Source organism: Bubalus kerabau, chromosome 15 (assembly GCF_029407905.1).
Source record: "Bubalus kerabau isolate K-KA32 ecotype Philippines breed swamp buffalo chromosome 15, PCC_UOA_SB_1v2, whole genome shotgun sequence".
Classification (NCBI taxonomy): domain Eukaryota; kingdom Metazoa; phylum Chordata; class Mammalia; order Artiodactyla; family Bovidae; genus Bubalus; species Bubalus kerabau.
This window is the reverse complement of record NC_073638.1, coordinates 43,994,391-44,015,717: the sequence shown is the minus strand read 5'-3', so window position 1 is coordinate 44,015,717 and position 21,327 is coordinate 43,994,391. Positions and strand designations below refer to the sequence as shown.

Genomic DNA, 21,327 nt, shown 5'->3' with positions numbered 1-21,327 from the left:
GACTGTATAGCACAGAGAACTCTGTTTAATGTCATGTGGCAAACTGGATGGAAGAGGAGTTGGGGGAGAATGGTATATATATGGCTGGATCCCTTTGCTGTCCACCTGAAACTATCACAACATTGTTAACTGGCTACACTTCAACATAAAATAAAAACTTTAAAAGAAAAAAAAAGATTAGCAATGTAATGAACTTTGAAAAGTCAAAAGGAGTTCAACACGTGGCATTTAGGATCTTATGACCAGATGCAGCCCTCATAAAAATTTAGAAAACTCACCTAATTCACCAGTATACCTGTACTAGGAAGGCCTAACCATCAGTAAGGAGCTAAAGAAGTTGGCTGAACTCGAAATGCTGAGCTAACTTGGTAGACCGGAGTACCTAGAACAAAGGGAAAACATGATTTTCATCATTCATTTGGAGGTCTTTGTGAAACCCACTCCAGTGTTCTTGCCTGGAGAATCCCAGGGATGGGGGAGCCTGGTGGGCTGCCGTCTGTGGGGTCGCACAGAGTCGGACGCGACTGAAGCGACTTAGCAGCAGCAGCGGCAGCAGCGCAACTAAACTCTGCAAACCAGATGCACTACAGAAACTGCAAATGAAAAGATCGACATAGATTTGTGCAAGCAGGTAGTTCATTTTGCTATAAAGAGATATCTGCATTCTCAAAAAAACCACTACACTGTAAAAATCGCACAATAGAACACATATGCTTTATGAAAAAATGCAGTTAGGAACACAACGTTCAAAAATTCTGGGGAACACATGTACACCCGTGGCAGATGCGTGTTGATGTATGGCAAAACCAATACAATATTGTAAAGTAAAAAAAATTAATAATAATTAAAAAAGCATCATTATAAAAAGAATTTTTTGTCAGAGACACACACACAAAATACAGGAATCCAATACAACTGGTAGCATAGTTTCACACAGATTAAATGGTTAGGAAAATATATAAATATTGTACTTTATCTTGAAAAAGACCTGAAGCTTGTTTGTGGATGTGAGTGCTTGAAAGGTTGTAGCTTGTGAATTAATTGTTAAGTGACAGAAATAAGGTTATCTGAAATTGCAGTGTCCAACTCTTTGCGACCCCATGCCCACCAGGTTCCTCTGCCCATGGAATTCTCCAGGCAAGAATACAGGAGTGGGTAGCCATTCCCTTCTCCAGGGGATCTTCCTAGGTATCTTGCATTGCAGGCAGATTCTTTACTGTCTGAGCCATCAGGGAAGCCCAAATTGCTTCCTAATATATAATAAACATGTTGAAATAAATTCTCAAGTTTTAATAGCAGAACTGACTGTATGGGTATTTAGAATCAAACAACCAGTGCCAACTGGATACTGCAATCATTTCTCATTGCTCAAATGTCTTGAGTTCACAAGACTTTGACGAATCACAGACTCTCTAATAGGAAAAAAGTCACAATTCCTAAATAGATTTGTGTAAGTCATACGGCCAAACTCTGGAAATACTGGAGCCTGCTAGGCTCCACGAAAGTACAGTCTTCTTCATAAAATCATTGCCTTTAAAGCAATAAGTATATAGTGACATAAAATCTAAATATTACTGGTAAACATAACATTTGATCAAATCTAGTTTTTATGTAGAAATTAGGATCATCTTGTCCTGTCAGAGTCCCTTGGACTGCAAGGAGATCCAACCAGTCCATTCTGAACGAGATCAGCCCTGGGATTTCTTTGGAAGGACTGATGCTAAAGCTGAAACTCCAATACTTTGACCACCTCATGCGAAGAGTTGACTCATTGGAAAAGACTTTGATGCTGGGAGGGATTGGGGGCAGGAGGAGAAGGGGACGACAGAGGATGAGATGGCTGGATGGCATCACCGACTCGATGGATGTGAATTTGAGTGAACTCCGGGAGTTGGTGATGGACAAGGAGGCCTGGCGATTCATGGGGTCGCAAAGAGTTGGACACGACTGAGGGATTGAACTGAACTGAACTGTCCTGTCATCTTCACTATCATCATTAGCACACCTTCTCACATTTTCTCTTCACCCTCAGCAGTCACTACTATGATAACCAAGGCAATGAAGCCAACACACAGGCATACCTGAACTCATAAATCTTTCTAATAGCACTGCTCTTGTCCTTGGTGCTAGGCTGGTATCATAACAATGGTCATATAGTGAAAAGAGCATCTGTTAACAGATCCCATTTCACCTGCTTTTATTTAGGAAAATCCAACCTCCAGGAGAAATGTCCGAGCCTGTATTTACAGTATTTATCGAGCATTATATATTCCACAGGCTTGTAAGCATCAAGAGCACTCAGGTCGGTGCTTTATAAAAAATAGGGGCTTCTTTATTTTCATTGAATGAATGTTAGTTGAACTTAACTTGATTGGTTTTGCTATTTATCCAAAATAATTTCAGTACCAAAAGACTAAATTCCATTTTCAAAAGCAACACAGTCAGCAGTCACCACTAGTCAAAGATTATTTTTATTTGTTTTTAATGACTATGAAATTAGAAGACAACCGCTGTAAAAAAGTTTGGAAGACTTGAGTCTTGAGGGTACTAGGTCCCGAGAGGATCCTAACAGCACCTCAATCCCTCACCTCAAGAGAGAACTAATTTTAATGGCTCTTATGTAGTATTCTAGAAGTTTTCTACACATATATGTAAGAATATATTATGCATTATCTTTAGTAAATAAGATCATACTATATCCTCATATTGGCTTCCCAGGTGGTGCCAGTGGTAAAGAACCCTCCTGCCAATGCCAGAAATGCAAAAGATGCAGCTTCAATCCCTGGGTTGAGAAAATCCCCTGGAGAAGGGAATGGCAACCCATTCCAGTATTCTTACCTGCAGAATCCCACGGACAGAGGAGCCTGGAGGGCTACTGTCCATAGGGTCACAAAGAGGTGGATACAACTGAAGGGACTTAGCACACACACACACATGTATTCTAAGTTACTTTTTTCCCTAAATTTATAGCACAGTCATTTTTCATTGTCAATAATATATTCATACAGCCTTTGTTTTAGTGACTATGTAATATTCCAAGGTATATAAGCACCTTAAAATATTTAATAAACTGGTATCAATAATTGAGAAAATTTTTCTCAAATTGTTTCTATTATAAGCAGTGCAATAAAAAACATCCTATTACATATATCTTTGTACCTTAGAATAAATATATTTGTAGAATGTATTCTTAGAAGTAGCACTGCAGAGGTAAAATATATGAATATTTATAATTTTGACAAATGCCAAATAGTCTTCAAGAAAGGATATGAGAATGCCTATTTCATTACATCCTTTTCACCATTAGAAATTTCTAAGTTTTTCATCTTTGTCAAATTGATAAATGAAAAATGGCATCCCAATCTCATTTTACCTCTTTAATTATAAGTGAAACTAAGTAACTTTTCAAATTTTTAATATTTTTATTTTTCTATAAAGTCATATGATTATTCATTTTTATACTGGGTTGCTCATATTTTCTTGCTGACTTATCAGTGATCCCTGAATATTACCAACATCAATCCTTCTTCTGTCAAATATTTTACAATTCTTCTTCCCCACTTGAGTGTTTGTTCATTGATTCTTATCATGGTGATTTTGCTATGCAAAGGCCCTTGCTTTTTATGAAGTCAAATTATTAATCTTTACCTCAATGGTCTCTGGGTTTAGAGTTATACTTAGGAAGACCTTCTCTGCCCTAAGATTATAAAACTGCTTGCCCAAGTTTTCTCCTTAAAATAATAACAAGTAATTTTTACTGAATGCTTACTCAGAGCCAAGCACTATTCTAAGCACTTTGTATATATTATTGCACTTAATCCTCACAACAAGCTTAGTAGGTGGGTAGTGTTATTATCGCCATGATACAGATGAAGATTCTGTGACTATGGATAAGGTTTAAACTTATCTGAGGTTACACAGCTGGTATGTAGCAGTGCCAAGATTACAACTCAGACCAGGAAATTCATCAACTTTAAGCTTTAACTACTGATTTTCTCTCTTAGTGACTCCACTAAGAAAAACAAGCAGTTCACATACTTACACATACCTTTACCTCTTCTTTCTTCCCTATCTTATATTTATTACATAATTCCTTTTTCATTATTAATTGTACAGCCTTTACATTTCTTCTGTTGCAGTTACTCATATTTTAGTTCCATACATAAATGGATTCTACATACTCTGGGAGTCCTTTAATAGATCTGTTTCTCCACTCCCAAATTCTTTATCTTTATTTATCACTGAGCAGACTAATTTTATTTGTGAGCCAGTTTGGGGGGAACTAGATCCTCGAATGTTTGCGAATATCATTTGCTACCTTTAAACAAAAATCACTGCTTGACTAGGCATCAGGTCTGCCCACATACAGAGACACTGCTCCACTGCCTCCTGGCTTTGAGTGTTACCACAATACCTGAGCTTCCCTGGTGGGGCAGTCAGTAAAGAATCCACCTGTAATGCAGGAGGCTGACTACAATGCAGGAGAACCCGGTTTGATCCCTGGGTTGGGAAGATCCCCTCAAGAAGGAAATGGCAACCCACTCCAGTCTTCTTGCCTGGGAAATCCCATAGACAGCCATGGAGCCTAGTGGGCTACAGAGGAGCCTAGTGAGCTACAGTCCATGGGGTTGTACAGTCTGACAAGACTCAATGACTAAACCACCAACCACCACCACCCTGATACCTGAGGCCAGTCTGATTCTCCCCCTTTTAGGTAACTTTTTTTTTCTGCCTGGAAGCCTGTAAGAGCCTCTTCTCAGTCTTGACGTATACTAACTTTGCTATTATATGCTTACTTGGTATTGACTGTCCTGTCTCAGTTTTTCCTGGAACTGTGTGCCCTTTTGATCTATAGATTACAAATTTCCTTCATCTCTGAAGGCCTTTTCCTTCCATTATATACCTAAATATTTTCTATCCATTTGTCCTGCTCTCTTTATTAGGCACACCACTAACGCCTATGCTGGATCCTCTCTGCCTGTCTTTACTGTCTATAGTATATTAGATAGAACTTTTAGTTGTACATCTACAGCAGAAGGCAAACTTGAACTGGCCTGGACAAGAGGAATGCATTGAAAAGACTCTAGAATACCTCACATAAGCCCAGGAAATGCATAAAGAGCAGCTGGCCCTCAGGGATAACTGGAACCACAGACATGAACACCACCACTACCAGGACTTGATCTCAACCAGCAGTCTTTCCCTCGTCTTTTATTTTTTCTTCTATGTGTTATCCTGGTTCTTACCACCACAGGGAGACCAGCTTCCTTCCCAAGGCAGGAAACACGGCGGCCAGCAGCCGAAGTCTCACATCCCACGATTCTCACTGCTAGTGAGTGAGTGCCTTGCTTTCCTTACTTCCAATTGTTAAAAATCCTACGTTCCCTTCAAATTAATATATATGTATTTTTCTAGAATTTCTGTTTCCCAAAATAATCCTGAATTTGAAATGTATGCTTAGAGCAAAGGAGTTTAGCCAACTTTGGTTTGCTAATTCATTACAAATCTACTCATTTCTGTTCATTTGTTTTGGTCAACATTCTACAAAACTCATGGTCATTTCTTCCTCCCCACTTCATTATAGGTTAGAAGTCCAGTATAAAAAGATTCTGTTCCCGTAGCCTTATTTCTCCCTCTGTTCTAAGATATGGAACTGGCTCCCTTGGGGATTTTCCAATTTTTCACATGGCCTGCCCCAGTGTGTAAACCTCAAAGGATGAGGCACTCAGGGTCTTCCACTTTGAGTGAAATTTGCGCCGTTTACAATCTAGAGAGGTGTGTATCAAGTCTTAGCATCTTCCCTTGATTTTGTTCATATTTCACTAAACTTCTTAGATACCAGTCCATAACTTAGAACTGAGTCCTTTCCTGGTTTCATTGAATTTTTGTCTTTGCTTTTCATTCTAATTATTGAGTTTTAATTAGTTTAATGATAAAGACTGGTTAACATGCCTTTCAGAGAAGGCAATGGCACCCCACTCCAGTACTCTTGCCTGGAAAATCCCATGGATGGAGGAGCCTGGTAGGCTGCAGTTCATGGGGTCGCGAAGAGTCGGACATGACTGAGCAACTTCACTTTCACGCATTGGAGAAGGAAATGGCAACCCACTCCAGTGTTCTTGCCTGGAGAATCCCAGGGACGAAGGAGCCTGGTGGGCTGCCATCTATGGGGTCACACAGAGTCAGACACGACTGAAGTGACTTAGCAGCAGCAGCAGTAGCAACATGCCTTTTCTTTTCTAAAATCTTCTGAATTTTTAGAAATAATAGTTACTATTAAAATTCTACTTTGAAAATCTTACAGTCCATTCACTCAACAAACATGCATAGAATGTTAACTATATGCAAGGCACTTTGAGAGGCACTAAAGATACTCAATGAAGAAAGCAGAAATAGTTCCAACTCTCTTGGAGCTTATATTACAATGACGAAGACAAACATCTAAACAAATAATCACAAGGATAACAGATCAATAAATGAGTAAAAAGGTAATTGTGTCAGAGGAAAAATTACATAGATTAAGCTATCTAGCTAGTCCCTTTCAAGTATGAGGAGAGTCAAACGTCTCCTTGAAGCTTATTTTATTTATTTTGTGACATCACCTAAGTTGCCTCCCTCAGACAAAGAATGTAAGATAAGGACATACCCCTATCTGGGTATTAGTAGGATCTTTCTTGATGGTCCAACCTAAAAATAACTACCATTTTTTCTCGGTGAATGCAAAGCTCATTGGCCTTCTGGGATATTTCTTGGGATTCAAAGTTAAGGAAACCTGTTGACATGGCACTTACCAAAGTCTCTGGCAAGAAGGGATGCAAGCAAGAGCTGGTTGCTCAGTCATGTCTGACTCTTTGCAATCCTATGAACTCTGCCCATGGGATTCTCCAGGCAAGAATACTTTAGTGGGCTGCCATTTCCTTCTCCAGGGATCTTCCTGACCCAGGGATCAAACCGAGGTCTCCTGGATTGCAGGCAGATTCTTTATCATCTGAGCCACCAGGAAAGCCCTGGTGCAAATTTTTTAACAAAACAAATGCTTGTTACCAAAAAGATACTTGATACGCAGGAGCTGTCCGAGTTGGTAATCTAAGCTCATGCAGGCCCAAAGGTTTATGGAGGAAAAGTGACTTTAGCCCAGCCTAGAACCACCACGATACATGGTTATGCTTTGAGGAATAATGGGTATGTGAATATAAACTAATGATACATCCTTAAGCCTGAGTAGGTCATCACAGTGCAAGAGATAATCTGCCCCTTTGGGATCAGGGCTTCCCTGATAGCTCAGTTGGTAAAGAATCCACTGGCAATGCAGGAGACCCCAGTTTGATTCCTGGGTTGGGAAGATCCACTGGAGAATGGATGGGCTACCCACTCCAGTATTCTTAGGCTTCCCTTGTGGCTCAGCTGGTAAAGAATTTACTTGTAATGTGGGAGACCTGGGTTCAATCCCTGGGTTGGGAAGATCCCCTGGAGAAGGGAAAGGCTACTCACTCCAGTATTCTGGCCTAGAGAATTCCATGGACTGTCTATGGAATAGTTCATGGATAGTCCATGAGGTTGCAAAGAGTTGGACATAACTGAGCGACTTTCACTTTCAGTTTCACTCTGGGATGTGCAGGGCCATTTTCAACATCAACAGTCTTTTTTGGCAACAGCTATATTATACTTACCAGATTCCAGTCCACCCCCGACCTGGTGCATGAACCTCCAGGTTCTTAGATAACACACAGTGAAGGAAGAGCCCTCAAAAGGAAGATATGAACTTTCTGGCAATAAAAGCATGTGGAAAATAATGCAAATTAACTTGATAATTTAAAGAGATATGACTATATTGGGATTTCTCTGAAAAGGTGACATTTCAGCAGAGATCTGAAGAACAACAAGCAGTTATCTTGTTGTAAAGGATGTATTCCAAAAGGAGGATCCAGGAGGAAATTTGGCAGATTGGAGGAAATTAAAGAGAGTCAGTGTGCCTGGATTATGAAAAAAGGGCTATGCTGCTGACAGTCAAAGATGGTGAGGTAGGCAAGGGGCCATCTCCTATTGGGCTCTGTAATCTACATTAAATATTTGAGGCTTTATCCCAAGAGCAATGCAAGGTAATAATTAAGCTTCAAGCATGACATGATCGTGTCTGTATTTGTAAAATATGACTCTATTTGTAGGGTGTACAAGAACAAGAGTGGAAACAAGTAGGAAAGCCAGCTGGGGAGTTATCTGAGGAAGAGCAGGGGGTGCAGGTGCCAGTGGGCTTATAGATTTGGTTGTAGGGAATTTCCATCAGCTGTCTTCCTCGTCTATGGCAGAGCAGGTAGAAGATAAGATTGACTTGGGGACATTCATGGGATTCAAAGGATGAGTAAAGTCAATCCCAAAGGCCTCTTGGAAGAAAGTGGACACTTTGGCCTTACAGAATTCTAGTAAAGGCTTAGAAGGGAATTCTGGCACTTGTGGATTCAGTGTTACATTATACTGTTGGGTTAAGAATTCTGTATTATTTTGTCAAAATAAATCAAAGTTTTACCCAAGAGATTAAAAGCTATATAAAGAAAAGAACTTTCCATTTGCTTGCCCTTGTATGGCATGTGAATGTTCTCTTCCTGAGTATCACCTTCAAGCAACTTCAGATAAAAAAAAAAAAGTGAGAGAACTTGGGAAATACTTTTGCAGTTGACCACAGGTAGACCCTGGCTAGACCACAAGAAAAGAGGGCCTTATTAATAGCATTCTCAGCTGATGGCCCTTTCACCGTTTACCAGTCACTTAGGTCAAAAAACAAAAGATAAATGCTATTCCCCAGGTCTGGTGCCACCATCAACATGGAGGAAATGATGAAAGCCCTAGATTATAGGGGAAATTCAGCAACGGGTGCCTTTGGGAGAAGAAAGCTGACATTCTGTCCTCATCCCTTCAAAAACATATCCCAAGCAGAAAGAGATCTAGGATCAAAGCTATCTTTAAAGGACTAAAAGGTCTCAGAAGCACTGCTGCCTGCAGGTATAAAAATAAAGGGACAGGAGTACACTGACAGACCAAATTAGTGATCCCTAAGCTTCCTCTCAGGTCGGCCCGCTGCTCTTCCTATTAAGACTCTAGAAAGTCCTTGAGAGGGCACCTCCAGGAGTGTCATTTATGAAAAACCAAAGCCACAGAGAGGACACCTAGTAAGATAATTAGTGGATTTTAGGAGAGGGGAAAAAAAACAACAAAGTGGTGAGAAGTACAAGGGAAAGATTCACCACCATCTAATCACTGCCGCGTGAAGAATATAGGTCTTTACTGTGATTTACAGGCAAAGGTTAAAAAACTTCACATTTTGAACAAAAATATCCCCATCCCCATCTCCCTGGAAGTGATAACCCTCTACTTTTGTTGTAAGTGGGGTTTACCTGTGGGGTTAATTTCCCATTGGATGTAAGCCTATGAGTATGCCTACACTGCAGGCAACATAAAACAGGGGCAGAAAAAAAAAAAACAAAACACACCTTCTGCGTCAGGAAGCAGAGTTTCATGGTTGGAGTCTCAAACCCCTGGGTTCAAATCCCAGTTCTACTATTTACAAGCTATAAGACTCCAGGCAGGTTACTGAAACTCTCTGAGACTCAGTCACCTTGTTTGTATAAAAGACGATTATAAAGAGAAAATGAGATAACATATGTAAAGTGTCTTAGCACAGTACCCGACACAAAGCAAGTACACGATAGGGGATATGTACTGCTGGAATTAGAAATCATAAATTCTTACATTAATACCCTTTTGTTCTCTGTTGCCTTTGAAGAAGTCTCTGGTCTTAGATGTAACTTATCTACCTGGAACCCCAATATTCTCTCTGCTTCTACCTATTTATCTCTATCTACAGTGCTTCCTTGGTAGCTCAGCTGGTAAAGAATCTGCCTGCTACGCAGGAGACCCCGGTTTGATTCCTGGGTTGGGAAGATCTCCTGGAGAAGGGATAGGCTACCTATTCCAGTATTCTTAGGCTTCCCTGGTGGCTCAGCTGGATCCGGGTTCAATCCCTAGGTTGGGAAGATCCCCTAGAGAAGGGAACGGCTGGCTACCCACTCCAGTGTTCTTGCCTAGAGAATTCCATAGACAGAGGAGCCTGCCGGGCTACAGTCCATGGGGTTGCAAAGAGTTGGACACAACTGAGCAACTTTCACTTTCACAGGACTCACTCTATCATCCCTCACTCTATCAACAATCCCTGGGTTAACTTATTACGCTGTTGTTGTCATTTAGTCATTCAGCCATGTTCAACTCTATGTGACCCCAAGGACTGTAGCCTGCCAGGCTTCTCTGTCCAGGGGATTTCACAGGCAAGAATACTGGAGTCGATTGCCATTGCCTTCTGCAGGGGATCTTTCCGATCTAGGGAGAGAACTTGCATCTCCTGCATTGGCAGGCAGGTTCATTACTGCTGAGCCACCAGGGAAGCCCAACTTATTACCTATCCAGACCTCTAAACTCAGCTGACTCACTGCTGCTTTGTAACTTCCTCTTCTGTACGCTACCTTTCATCTTCACTGTGACAAATCTGAAGTCAAGTCAGATTGTTTCCATTACTTAGGAGGTTGCCTAAAAGGCTTTATTTAGCCTAGAGATAGCCAGAACCATTAACTTACATATAACTAACATTACTGGTCAACTGATAAATCACTCTGTGCTCAGGACCCTATTATAACCACAAAAGTTGCCTCAAAATGTCACTTCTAAATGAAGACTCTTGGTTTCTGCATCTTAACTCAATACATTGTTATTTCGAAAAGTAGAAAGCTGATAAGCAGAAGTCTCTAGGCTACTTAAAAAATCCTTAGACCTATATTGCCTTAAAATTACCAGAGAGTGTCTATTAGGGGACTTTAAATAATTTCACTATTCCATTACTCTCACAGTATATTATAATTCCTTGACTGAATTAAATGAATCAAGAAAGAATCTGGAGTACTAGTAAGCCAAGATTGGTTTAATGCTTAATGTGTGGGTAGTTTAGAGGCAATATAGAAAGGTCAAGGTCATTAGTTTTTTCTATGCTGGATACCATCTCACGGGACATCTTGATTAAATTCTGTAAATACAACTTATTGAGCAAATTACTGGGTCTCATAATAGTCATATATGCTTTTACTATAAAGATGACTTTGATTATATTTATAATTCAAAAGTTACTATATTGCCCAAGTCTCTTTCAAAGCATACTTCTTTAACTTAGTATGCTTTAAATTTTGCACTTCCAAGAATAGACAGTAGATACTAAACATAAACATTTCTAGGTGGTAGACTGACCTCTAGTGGAAATTAAAGAAATTACTACACAAGCTTTTTGAAGAGATCTCTAATATGTGCAGAGTTAGAGCTGTCTAACTTAACAACCAACATTGTTAAAAGGATGTTTAAAACATTCAATAAAATTTGCACTTCCAAGAACAGACAGTAGATAATAAACATAAACATTCCTAGGTGATAGATTGACCTTTAGTGGAAATTAAAGAAATTACTACACAAGCTTTTTGAAGAGATCTCTAATATGTGCAGAGTTAGAGCTGTCTAACTTACAACACTGTTAAAAGGATGTTTAAAACATTCCATAAAATTTATTTATTCAGTGTAAGTAAATTGGGATTTACTTAATTCAAGATAGGCAGAACATAATAGGGTAAAAGCAAAGACTCTGTTTCATAGCTCACCTCTGTTACTTTCTAGCTGTGTAATGTTTGTCTCCGTTTCCTTACCTGTAAAATGGGAAAAATATTACCTACCTTATTGGGCTGACATGAGGAGTAAATGTGTCAATATACAAAAAGTATACAGAACATTCTGATACACAATTCAGTGATATAAAACTATTGGTCATTATTATCTATAGCTATATCTATGTATGTGTGTGTGAGTCGCTCAGCTGTGTTCAACTCTTTGTGACCCCCATGGACTGTAGCCCATCAGGCTTCTCTGTCCATGGAATTTCTCAGGCAAGAATACTGGAATGGATAGCTTTTCCTTTCTCCAGGGGATCTTCCTGACCTAGGAACTGAACACAGGTCTCCTCCACTGCAGGCAGATTCTTTACCATCTGAACCATAAGAAGGTATTATGGCTGGAGGCAAATAATAATTTCAGAGGATATGGAGAAAAGTGAAAGAGTCCTGGGAGGAACACATTTCTTCAGGGATTAGGCAATAATATACTAGCACAGCAACAGCTCAGTTTGTCCTCCCATTTGCAGAAATACATGAGCTATGCCTGTATTTAATAGAACACAGGGTGTGCTCAGAAGCAAGTGAACTGTGTGTGGATAATATTCTGTGGGAAATACTGGGAAGTATTTTTGCTGTCCCAATACAAGCATGATGAAAAACACCACATACTCTTTTAAACCAAAAACACTTGCAGCTCCAGATCACCTGGATCTATCAGGCTTTGGACTCCTTGTGTACTTAACGTCTATAGCGTATTGCACACTAAATCATCAGTCTCAGATTCTCTGAATCATACATGTAGCATTTTTCTACAATCAACTTATCCATTGATTGGACTTACCTTACAGAATTCTAACTTTTTAAAATAATATCCCACCACATCTAGAATACATCTAATTAATGAATCAGATCAGATCAGTCGCTCAGTCATGTCCGACTCTTTGCGACCCCATGAATCGCAGCACGCCAGGCCTCTCTGTCCATCACCAACTCCCGGAGTTCACTCAGATTCATGTCCATCGAGTCAGTGATGCCATCCAGCCATCTCATCCTCTGTCGTCCACTTCTCTTCTTGCCCCCAATCCCTCCCAGCATCAGAGTCTTTTCCAAATGAGTCAACTCTTTGCATCAGGTGGCCAAAGTACTGGAGTTTCAGCTTTAGCATCAGTCCTACCAAAGAAATCCCAGGGCTGATCTCCTTCAGAATGGACTGGTTGGATCTCCTTGCAGTCCAAGGGACTCTCAAGAGTCTTCTCCAACACCACAGTTCAAAAGCATCACGTCTTCGGTGCTCAGCCTTCTTCACAGTCCAACTCTCACATCCATACATGACCACTGGAAAAACCATAGCCTTGACTAGATGAACCTTTGTTGGCAAAGTAATGTCTCTGCTTTTGAATATGCTATCTAGGTTGGTCATAACTTTCCTTCCAAGGAGTAAGCGTCTTTTAATTTCATGGCTGCAGTCACCATCTGCAGTGATTTTGGAGCCCCCCAAAATAAAGTCTGACAGTTTCCACTGTTTCCCCATCTATTTCCCAAGAAGTGATGGGACCGGATGCCATGATCTTCGTTTTCTGAATGTTGAGCTTTAAGCCAACTTTTTCACTCTCCACTTTCACCTTCATCAAGAGGCTTTTTAGTTCCTCTTCACTTTCTGCCATAAGGGTGGTGTCATCTGCATATCTGAGGTTATTGATATTTCTCCCAGCAATCTTGATTCCAGCTTGTGCTTCTTCCAGCCCAGCGTTTCTCATGATGTACTCTGCATATAAGTTAAATAAACAGGGTGACAATATACAGCCTTGACGTACTCCTTTTCCTATTTGGAACCAGCCTGTTGTTCCATGTCCAGTTCTAACTGTTGCTTCCTGACCTGCATAGAGGTTTCTCAAGAGGCAGGTCAGGTGGTCTGGTATTCCCATCTCTTTCAGAATTTTCCACAGTTTATTGTGATCTGCACAGTCAAAGGCTTTGGCATAGTCAACAAAGCTACAATAGATGTTTTTCTGGAACTCTCTTGCTTTTTCCATGATCCAGCGGATGTTGGCAATTTGATCTCTGGTTCCTCGGCCTTTTCTAAAGCCACCTTGAACATATGGAAGTTCACAGTTCACGTATTGCTGAGGCCTGGCTTGGAGAATTTTGAGCATTACTTTACTAGCGTGTGAGATGAGTGCAATTGTGCGGTAGTTTGAGCAATCTTTGGCATTGCCTTTCTTTGGGATTGGAATGAAAACTGACCTTTTCCAGTCCTGTGGCCACTGCTGAGTTTTCCAAATTTGCTGGCATACTGAGTGCAGCACTTTCACAGCATCATCTTTCAGGATTTGGAATAGCTCAACTGGAATTCCATCACCTCCACTAGCTTTGTTCGTAGTGATGCTTTCTAAGGCCCACTTGACTTCACATTCCAGGATGTCTGGCTCTAGGTCAGTGATCACACCATCGTGATTATCTTTGTCTTAAAGATCTTTTTTGTACAGTTCTTCTGTGTATTCTTGCCACCTCTTCTTAATATCTTCTGCTTCTGTTAGGTCCATACCATTTCTGTCCTTTATCAAGCCCATCTTTGCATGAAATGTTCCTTTGGTATCTCTGATTTTCTTGAAGAGATCCCTAGTCTTTCCCATTCTGTTGTTTTCCTCTATTTCTTTGCACTGATCGCTGAAGAAGGCTTTCTTATCTCTTCTTGCTATTCTTTGGACTCTGCATTCAGATGTTTATATGTTTCCTTTTCTCCTTTGCTTTTTGCTTCTCTTCTTTTCACAATTATTTGTAAGCCTCCCCAGACAGCCATTTTGCTTTTTTGCATTTCTTTTCCATGGGAATGGTCTTGATCCCTGTCTCCTGTACAATGTCACGAACCTCATTCCATAGCTCATCAGGCACTCTATCTATCAGATCTAGGCCCTTAAATCTATTTCTCACTTCCACTGTATAATCATAAGGGATTTGATTTAGGTCATACCTGAATGGTCTAGTGGTTTTCCTTACTTTCTTCAACTTAAGTCTGAATTTGGCAATAAGGAGTTCATGGTCTGAGCCACAGTCAGTTCCTGGTCTTGTTTTTGTTGACTGTATAGAGCTTCTCCATCTTTGGCTGCAAAGAATATAATCAATCTGATTTTGGTGTTGACCATCTGGTGATGTCCATGTGTAGAGTCTTCTCTTGTGTTGTTGGAAGAGGGTGTTTGTTATGACCAGTGCATTTTCTTGGCAAAACTCTATTAGTCTTTGCCCTGCTTCATTCCATATTAAAGATTATTTTCTACAAAGTTACTAATAAAATTTCTACCTCTTTTCCCAAAGAAAGCTCAAGTCAATAATTATTTTCAGGTGAAAGAAATGCCCATAAAGTTGAAAAATGATCTATAATTCCCAGGTACTTCATTACAACAAATAATTGTAATCTGGAGCAAAATGGCTTGTTTTCCCCATAAAACAATATGATCTCTCTAATAAAATGAACACGGTTCTTGGTTATTTCCATCACTGTCCTTAGGTGCCCTAGTTTATTTCAGCTAACTCAAATTTTTTATTCTATGAACACTCCAAATTGAAATTAAAAGTTGCAATTCATTTATTCAATACAAATATGAACCCATTAAAATGACGTAAAAGTTCCTCTAAGATCTTATTCATAACATTTCCATGTATTAATACAAGAGAGTAAAAAGGACCAATTTATGTAATTGGAATCATAAATTGTGGATAATGCTCTATATATGTAAATACCACAACTAAGAAATAATTATAAAAATGAATACTATAGTGTGGTTAGGTAAATTCTAGAAGGCATCATACATACTGTAATATAATTCTGTCTGTAATTTAAAGTCACTAAAAAATGTAACACTATTAAAACATATAGTGTTTGAGGATAAACGTCCAAAAAATAGTCTGTTTAAAGTTTTTTGAAAATTCAAGTTTATTTGGAAATATAAAAGCAATAAAGCTAAGCACTGTGCCATAAAAATTGTGTCTCTGAGTATGTCCCTAATACCTGTCTAGAATATGTAAGGTAGTAGAAGGAAGATTAATTCTGATACTAGAGGAAAAAACCTCATTCTCTTACATATCTTTTGTAGACATACTTAATCAGTGATGTGCCTGCTCTGTTATCGTCTTGTTTTTCTTGTACTAAATCAACACTTGGATTTCTTAAGACAGAAACAGTAACAATTCAATTCTACCAAAGATGCCAAAACAGACAAGGCAATTATATACTCAGGCAAAGACCTAAAGATTATTAGCATAAGTTTCCTTTTTAGGAATTAAAAGATATGAAAGTTCAAACAAAATAAAGCCCAGTTCTCCTAGGCAGTGTTTTCTAGAGAAGACCCCAAGATGACTTCTAATCAACATCAAAAGGCACGGATTTACCAACATCTGTTCTGTGATTCTCAACCTTGCTACACATTTTATAGAAATTGGCTAACTGCTTCCAGAATGTATTTGTAAATACATACGTCCCAGAAAAATCAAAATCTCAAAAAAGAGAAAAGTTGGCTTCAAGAATTGGTATGAAACTACAGTAATCAAGATACTTTAATGGTACTAAAAGGGACTTGTGTGTGTATGTTAGTCACTCAGATGTGTCCAACTCTTTGTGACCCCATGGACTGTAGCCCACCAGGCTCCTCTGTCCATGGAATTCTCCAGGCAAAAATACTGGAGTGGGTTGCCATTCCCTTCTCCAGGGGATCTTCCCAACCCAAGGATCAAGCCCATGTTTCCTATATTGCAGATGGATTCTTTACCATCTGAGCCACCAGCGAAGCCCATTAAAAGGAATAAGATTAGAGAAATTGATGGAACAGAACAGAGGGCAACTAATTTTCAACAGGGTGACAAAGTAATTCAATGAATTAGAAAAGTCTTTTCCACAAATGGTACTGAAAGAACTGCATACTCATATGGAAAAAAATTTTAACTTCAAATCCTATGTTCCAGAACATAAAAACATTAACTTGAAATGGATGATATAGGAAATGGATAAAAGGAGAATTTGCAACTAAAAAGTTTTTAGAAGAAAATATAGAATACTTTCATGACTTTAAAATAAGTTAAAGACTTCTTAGAAAGAACATAGAAAATATCAATAACAAAAAAAATTGATAAATTTTAGTTCATCAAAATTACTTCTGCTCTTCAAAAAGAAAATAAGAAAAAAAGCAACAATAAGAAAATGAATATGCAAGCCACAGACTGAAAAAAATACATATATAATACATATATTTAACAGAATCATAAAGAACTCCTACAATTCAATAATAAAAAACATATATAACCCATCACAAAAATGGGCAACCTTATAAAGGACAAATGAATGAACAATAAGCATAGAAAAAATTCACAAAATCATTAGTCATTAGATAGACGCAAGTCAAAACCACAATGAGATACTCCTAAACACCTTGAGAAAAGTTATAATTACAAAGGCTAACAACAGGTATTGGGGATGATGTGGAACAATAGGAACCATCTCATGTGGTTGCTGAGACTATAAAATGGTATAATCACTTTAGGAAATAATTTTATAAACATACACCTATCCTATGAATAAGAAAATCCAATTTGGTACATCCTAGGTATATGCCAAAGGAAAATAAAAACATTCACAAAAAGCCTTATACAAATATATTCATGGTGGCTGTATTCGTAATAGCCAAAAACTGCTAACATCCAAATGTCCACCAACAGGTGAAAAGGTAAATCGACTGTGGTTATGGCACCGCACTCCAGTCCTCTTGCCTGGACAATCCCATGGACGGAGGAGCCTGGTGGGCTGCAGTCCATGAGGTCGCTAAGAGTCGGACACGACTGAACGACTTCACTTTCACTTTTCACTTTCATGCATTGGAGAAGGAAATGGCAACCCACTCCAGTGTTCTTGCCTGGAGAATCCCAGGGACAGGGGAGCCTGGTGGGCTGCCGTCTATGGGGTCGCACAGAGTCGGACACGACTAAAGTGACTTAGCAGTAGTAGTAGTATATCCATACAACAGAATGCTGCCCAGCAGTAAGAATAAATTACTGATACACACCACAACATGGATAAATATCAAAGCAAATACACTGAGCAAAAGAAGGCAGACAAAAAAAAGAGAGACAGAACTGTATGATTCCAATTACAAAAAGGTCTAGAAAATGCAAATTAATCAATAGTGACCAAAAAATGATCACGGGTTGCCTAGGGATGGGGAATTGGTATAGAAAGGCAGGAAGAAGTAATTAAAAGGCGCATAAGGGAACTTCTGAGGGTGGGGAATGTGTTTATCATCTTGATTGTGATGATAGTTTCACAAGTATACACATACCAAAATAAATCAAACTATAAGCATGTATAGTTTATTGCATGTCAGTTATAAACCAATACAACTGTTAAAAACACACACATACATATACCCACACTGGAGATTTCTACTTCCAGTCAAGATGGAATAACAAGTGGCATATTTACCCTTCTGCCTTAAACTGGACAAAATATGTGATACAACAGTTTTCAGGTATTCACACAAAGAGACAACACAGGATTGTGTTAGCTGGGAGAAGGAAAACGGAGACAGTGGGTTCTACACTTGTACCAGCTAGCTGCCTAGAAGTAGTTTCCAGAATGCAGCACAGGGAGGAGGATCCTCCCCCCCCCAAAAAGCCCAGCAGTCCAAATTAGTTGCAGGAGGAAACTCACAAAGAGAGTTCCAAAGAGTTTTAGAAAAGTATACATGAGTCTCTGGCTAAGACTTGATACGCACATGTGTGAGACCAAAACTACCCAACACAGATAAAGCTGGAAGACATTATGCTATGTGAAAGAAACCAGGTACAGAGCCACAACACTGTAGGATTCCACTTATATGAAACACCCAGAATAGGCAAATTCAGAGAGAAAATAGATTAGAGGTTACCAGGGGCTGGAGGAGGAGATCATGGTAAGTTACTGCTTAATGGTTAGAGTTTCTTTTGGAGTGATAATAAAGTTCTGGGACTATATGGTGGTAATAGCTGCATGACATTGCAAGTATAATTAATGCCATTTAATTGTATGTTCAAAAATGGTTTAAATGGCAAATGTTATGTTACACGTATTTTATCCCAATAAAAAATTAATTTTTTTAAACTCTACCCAAGACTTGGTGAGGGGCAGAGGGCATAGAGGAGAGGAAAGACAGATTAGAGAAGAAAAAGCAGAACAACTCCCAGAGCTCATACAAGGCTGGTAGTGGTTCCTGTCCACACCAGCCAGAAAGCAGAGACCTCAAAATACATAGAGCAACAGACAGGATTCTTAGAAGGGGCTCATCTTAATAATAAAGAGATCAATTGGCCTTACACTAAAGGCTACTCTAGGCTTCCTGGTGGCTCAGTAGTAAAGGACCCTCCCCCAATGCAGGAGACTTGGGTTTGATCCCTGAGTCGGGAAGATCCCCTGCAGAAGGAAAGGGCAACCCACTCTAGTATTCTTGCCTTGAAAATCCCATGGATAAAGGAGCCTGGTGGGCTACAGCCCACGGGGTTGCAAAAGAGTGGGACACGACTTAGCGACTTATCGACTAAACAACAACAAAGGCTGCTAATTTTAAAAAGCAAGTCTCAAAAGGCTTCAGCTAGCTGACTCTGAATAACTTTACTACACACGAGAACAAAATCCAACACTGCGTAAAGAAAGTCAGCTAACTTCATTAACCAACGACATGAAAGTCATAATGTCTAGAATCCAATTAAAAACTGGCTAACATCAAAGATTCAGGAAAATATGGCCCCAAGTTGTCAGAGACGATAGAACAAGCAGACAAAGATGTCAAAATTACTATTATAAATATGCTATACGTGTTTAAAAGAGAAATACATAAGCAGGATTAAGAGAGAAATGGAAGATATTGTTTAAATGATTCAGATGGAATCTCTACAGATAAAAAATACAATACCTGAAATGAAATACAGAGTGGGTAAGAGTAACAGCAGATTGGGTACTTCTGAAGGAAAAATCAGTGAATTTGAAGACATAGCAAAAGGAACTATCCAAAACAAAACTACAGAGAGGAAAAAAATGCCACAGAAAAAAATAAACAGAGCTTCAGTGATCCGTGGGACAATACCAAACATCTAGTATACATATAAAAGGAAAATCAAAAGGAGAGAAAAGAGGGGAAAAAATAAAGAAATAATGGCTGAAATTTTTCCAAACATAACGAAAACTATAAACCCACAGATGTAAGAAGGTCAACAAACTCCAAACTGATTATCAGTTTTTTCAAAAGAAAAAAAAAAATTGATAAGTTAACTTCATCAAAATTTCTTAAAATTTACTCTGTGAAAGACCGTGTTAAAGATTAAAATAGCAAATTACAGACTAGGAGAAACTATTTGCAAATCACATGTCTGACAAGGACTTGTATCTAGAATACAAAAAGAACTCTCAACATTAAAAAAACTCCAATTAGAAAACAGGAAAAAAAAAAACACGAGTAGACATCTCACCAAAGAAGATACCCAAGTGGCAAATAAGCACATGAAAAGATGATCAACGGTATCAGTCATTAGGGAAATACAAATTACAATCATGAGATATCACCAATCAGAACAGCCAAAATAAAAAATAGGGACAATACGAAATATTGGTTAGAATCTGGAAAAATCAGACCACTCAGTGCTGGTAGAAATGTAAAATGACACAGCTGCTCTAAAACATAGATTGGCAGTTTTTTAAAAAACTAAAATGGACTTACCATACCAAGCAATTGTACTCTTGGGCATTTATCTCAAAGAAATGATAACTTACGTTCACACAGAAACTTGTACATAAATGTTCACAGAAGCTTTATGAGTACCAGTCAAAAACTGGAAACCACCCAAAAGATCTTCAATGGGTGAACCACTAAGCATACTGTGGTACATCCACACCAAGGAGTACTACTCAGCAGTACTAAGGAAAGGAGCCTCAAGGGAAGTATGCTGAGTAAAAAACGCCAATCCCAAAATGTCACATACTTTATGAATTAATCTCCAAATGTGACATACTTTATGATTCTATTTTTATAACACTGATGAAATAACAAAACTATAGAACAAATTACTGGTTGTCAAGGGGTTAACAGACAGCAGGAGAGGTGGGTATAAGAGGAACATAAGGGAGCCTTATGGTGATGGTAGAGCACAGTATCTTGACATAGTGATAGTTATACAAAGTTACACACGTGACAAAATGTTCCACAGAATCATAAATATACAAACACACAGACACACAACCCCAAAAGTCATATAGAAATTTCCTGGTACTGATACTACTTTATAGTTATGTAAGATGTTAGTATTGGAGGAGGATGGGTAACAAGTACACGCTGCTGCTGTTAAGTCGCTTCAGTTGTATCCAGCTCTTTATAACCCTATCAACCAAAGTACACAGGCTCCTCTGTCCACAGGATTCTCCAGGCATGAATACTGAAGTGGACCCTCCTCTAGGGGGTCTTCCTGACCCAGGGATAGAACCTGCATTGGTAGGTGGGTCCTTTACCACTAGCGCCACCTGGGAAGCCCATAAGTACACAGAATTCCCTGAACATTTCTATGCAACTTCCTATAAATCTATTATACGGGAGGGAGACATTACAGATGGAGAAGGAAATGGCAA

The 21,327-nt window shown here is 39.0% G+C and overlaps 1 protein-coding gene across 17 annotated transcripts in view; it reads right to left on the bottom strand.

The window, feature by feature from the left end:
* STK33 (serine/threonine kinase 33) overlaps nucleotides 1–21,327 on the bottom strand; it is a 199,253-nt gene that overhangs the window by 136,551 nt on the left and 41,375 nt on the right. For 4 of the 17 annotated variants that reach the window (XM_055548715.1, XM_055548712.1, XM_055548711.1 and 1 more), the window contains exon 2: nucleotides 279–382. The exons of 9 other annotated variants lie outside the window; for them this stretch is intronic. The gene's annotated coding sequence lies outside the window, so the exon portion shown is untranslated. Of the gene's footprint in view, nucleotides 1–278; nucleotides 383–2,838; nucleotides 2,858–6,791; nucleotides 6,924–11,684; nucleotides 11,730–21,327 lie in introns of those variants that run through there. 4 more of the 17 variants (XM_055548713.1, XM_055548716.1, XM_055548720.1 and 1 more) reach the window with 4 other exon arrangements.